General features: G+C 45.7%; 1 pseudogene; it reads left to right on the top strand.

Moving 5' to 3' along the window:
- Positions 1-1,222: 1,222 nt before the first annotated feature.
- LOC134935805 (E3 ubiquitin/ISG15 ligase TRIM25-like) lies at positions 1,223-2,835 on the top strand (annotated as a pseudogene).
- The last annotated feature ends 1,335 nt before the right edge of the window (positions 2,836-4,170 follow it).

Below are 4,170 nucleotides of genomic sequence, written 5' to 3'. Positions count from 1 at the left end.
GACTAAAAAGCAAAAGTTCAAACACAGGAATCAAAAGTAGACTGTAGAGGGTTAACCACTGGAGAGTCGGGTTACACTGCAGAGTATAATCACCAGGGAAGTCAGGCTGAACTGCAGAATGGAATTGCAGGAGAAAGTCTGTAGTGAAGCTTGTATGCTGGAATCACTGATGACAATGAAAGCACTGACAATCTTTTGGGAGCTGGGACAGGATATTTATACCTCCTGCATAGCAGGGATTGGTCTTGCAATTATGACAAGGCTCCAGCACCGTGGATAGGAGGAATAATGACATGTGATTGGAGTTTAACATGGCTGCGCCCATGAACACACAAAGAAGGGGAATTAAGTACTATAGGAAAGGTGTAACAATGGCGATGTAGGCCGCAGTAGCAGAATCACATGCGCCCAGCGGCGCACGGCGGTCAGCGAGACAGGAGCGGCAGCAGAGGCCCATGGAGGACGTGCATCCAGAAGGGAGAATGGTGTCTCAGCACCCGGATCGTTACACAAGGTATGCATCAAATATAATTCTCTAGCTTGGAATTCTATAGCTTTCTGTGTAAGGGCAGATAGCTCAATGAATAGATTGTCTTAATGTAACGCGATAGGCAAGGGGTTAGAATCCCAGGTATGTCAGCATCTTGCAATGTAATAGAGGACAGTGTGACTGAATAACAACGAGCTCTCAAATTAAGTTTATGATTATTGTATTAGTATTAGTGACAGAAGGGGTCAGGGTAGGAGACAGGGGTGGTCAGGAGATGCTGGTCTTCAAAAAGGGGGGAAGCTGCAAGTGAAAGTAATTAAAACAGTTAATTGACAAGTGACGTCAACAGCGCCCCCTACCCTGAAATGCTATGTGCGGTGACCCTTCTGCACACACCTACTTATGGCACTGACAGTTACAGTTTAAAAAACTCTACTATGGCAGGAACAGTGCATTGTATGTGGGATTTAACACAACAAATTGTTTCAAAACAAAATGTGGATATACCCTTCAAAATGTGCAGTCAGTAATGGTTAGTTTACTAAATGACTGCAAAATCAGAACGTGTTTCAGCGTGATGTCTCTTTATGTATTATTTGTGTCTAGAGTGTAACTGACCCTGTAGCTAAAATCTGAGTGACAGCTCAGCCTCGCCCTGTGTGCAGAATGTGACCACACTGGTATCTGAGCATCAGAGACTCTTACTGTCATTTCCCTTTTCTGCTGTCAGTGATGGCGTCTGCTGATCTGAGACGGGAGCTGGACTGTTCCATCTGCCTGAGCATTTATACAGATCCTGTAACCCTGAGATGTGGCCACAACTTTTGCCGGGTCTGTATTGATCGTATGTTGGATACACAGGAGCAATGGAAAGAAGCTTATAACTGTCCTGAATGCAGAGGACAGTTCAGAAGACGTCCTGTACTGCAGAGGAATATAACACTGTGTAACATAGCGGAGAGTTTCCTGTCTACTCGGCCAGATCAGGAGGAGACTGGGATCTTCTGCACTTACTGTGTGGACTCTCCTATACCTGCCGCTAAATCCTGTCTGATGTGTGAGGCTTCTCTGTGTGATAAACACCTGAGAGTACACAGCAAGTCAGCAGAACACATCTTATGTGATTCCACCACTTCCCTGGGGAACAGGAAATGCTCTGTACATAAGGAGCTCTTCAGATATTACTGCACTGAGGACGCTGCCTGTATCTGTCCTGCAGGCTGGATGGAGAACATCAGGGGCACCATGTGGAGATGCTGGCTGAGGCCTCTGAGAAGAAGAAGGAGAACCTGAGGAATGTTCTGCAGAAACTGACCACAAATAGAGCGGAGACTGAGAAAAGAGTCCAGAGTCTGCAAGAGTGCAGGAGAGGAGATCAGGGAAAAGCAACTGGTGTAACAGAGACAGTCACTGCCCTGTTTAGAGACATCAGGAGACAGCTGGAAGACCTGGAGAAGAGAGTTCTGAGTGAGATCTCCAGGCAGGAACAGCGCGTTTCACTCTCAGTCTCTGATCTGATCCAGCAGCTGGAAATAAAGAAGGACGAGCTGTCCGGGAAGATGCATCACATTGAGGAGCTGTGTAACATGTCTGATCCAGTGACTGTCTTACAGGAACCAGACACAGGTGACTTGTGTGATACTGAGGACACAGAGACACATGATAACCAGGTCCATGGTGCAGGAGATCTGGATGTGGGTCTCATCTCAGGGACATTACACACATTATCTGATATAATAACAGGTATAAATATAGGGATCTATGTGCAGGAGGCTACAGACCTATTACTGGATGTAACCACAGCTGGTTATTATTTACAGATATCAGGTGACAGGAAAACTGCATCCAGGTCAAATATAAATCAGAATCACCCGGTAACACCAGAGAGATTTCAGTATAATCAGGTAATGAGCACCAGGGGATTCTTCTCAGGGCGACATTACTGGGAGGTGGATGTCAGTAAGTCATATAACTGGAAAGTAGGGATATGTTATATCACTATAGGAAGGAGAGGATGGCAGTCACACATTGGGGATAATAACATGTCCTGGTGTTTGCGTAGGTGTAAGAATCAGTACTCAGTGATACATGACAGTAGAGAGATCCAGTTACCTGACAATATCCGCTGTGACAGAGTGAGGGTATATCTGGATTATGAGGCAGGTCAGTTGTCCTTATATTCTCTGTGTGACCCCATCAGACACTTACACACCTACACTGCCGCCCTCACTGAGCCCCTCCATGCTGCATTATGGGTAGGGGCCGGGTGTATGACTGTATCTGGGGCAGTTAGGAGCTGGGAGAAATTACCATAAGATATTTACCCAGAGACTGATGACATCACAGGGAGGGGAATCTGATTGGTGGAGCAGTCAGCCTAGGGCTGGCCATTGAAGGTGATGAATTTTGAGTTTTATTGTAAAATGTTATCTTTGCTGGTCTAATGGGCAATGACACTAAGGGGTTCATTTATCATTAAAAATGTGGGGCTTATTCGCCAAAAACATTCGTTTTCAGGGGGTAACCACATATATTTAGTATCACTAGCATGTATCCTAGAGGGACCGCAGTAGATATATCTGATACCTGCTGTGATCCCTCCATCCATAACTGCAGCCTGTGCCGTGGGCGCTCCGTAATACATTTGCTCAGTGTAATCTAATACTGCAATGCAAGTCTGGGTACTAATATTACTCCCAGATCGCATTACATATAGACATACAGTTTCCAATAGCTATTTTATTCTGATCTACATGCATAATTAGCAAAATTATATTTGCAAAATAATGTGAAAAAGGGTGTTTTCACACCCTTTTGACATTATTTTAGTATCACCTGAATGGACTGATGGGCAATTGGAGGAGAATTCATAAATTCTCCGATAAACCCTTAAATTTGCATATTTTTTTAATAACCAGATCACATTTCCCACACTTATAATGGGAAATGTGATCTGCCCAATTTTACTAAAATTAAATTGTACAAAAATACCGGATGGAGCCCTGTGATAATAACGTTATCTTCAGATAGTGTTATTAGGGCTTCCCTCTGGTTCCCCTACTCCTACACAGCCTTCTCTGCCTGCAGGCAGTGAAGGCTGAGCTCAGATTCGGCCCCTGTGATCAGACATGTGCATCTGATAGACCACAGGCTGATCCCTGTGTATAAAAACTAAAAAACCCACTTACCTGCACTCAGTGATCTGTTCCTGTGCTGCTGCTGTGACCCTGTCATCTGATCAGTAAAGTGCTGGCATCTTAGCTTACTTTACAGATCACAGGGGTCACAGCAGCAGCACGAGACCAGAGCTCACCGATCACCATTTCTGGGTTCAGGTAAGTCCTCTTAGAGTACCATCATGGTGGAGTTAAGTGGGTGGTGTTTAGCCGGCAGTCAGGGGCGGTTCTAGCCCTTGAGGCGCCCTGGGCAAAAATTGGGGCGTGTCATCATACAGGGCGTGGCCAGTTGCGCCCCATTTGTGCCCCCTGTAGCGCCCCTGAAAGAAAAAAATACAAATAATACTTACAATCCCCGCACCTGATTCCCAACCGCTGCAGACCTCCGACGGCGCTGCTCCTCTCCTCGGATCTATGGGAGAGACGTCATGACGTCTCTCCCATAGCACAGCATAGACAGACACTAGAGGTCAATTAAGACCCCTAGCATCTGTGTCAGCGTAG

Source organism: Pseudophryne corroboree, chromosome 6, assembly GCF_028390025.1.
Source record: "Pseudophryne corroboree isolate aPseCor3 chromosome 6, aPseCor3.hap2, whole genome shotgun sequence".
NCBI lineage: Eukaryota > Metazoa > Chordata > Amphibia > Anura > Myobatrachidae > Pseudophryne > Pseudophryne corroboree.
Note: the sequence above shows the minus strand (reverse complement) of the source record. Positions and strands in the feature narration are given on the sequence as shown.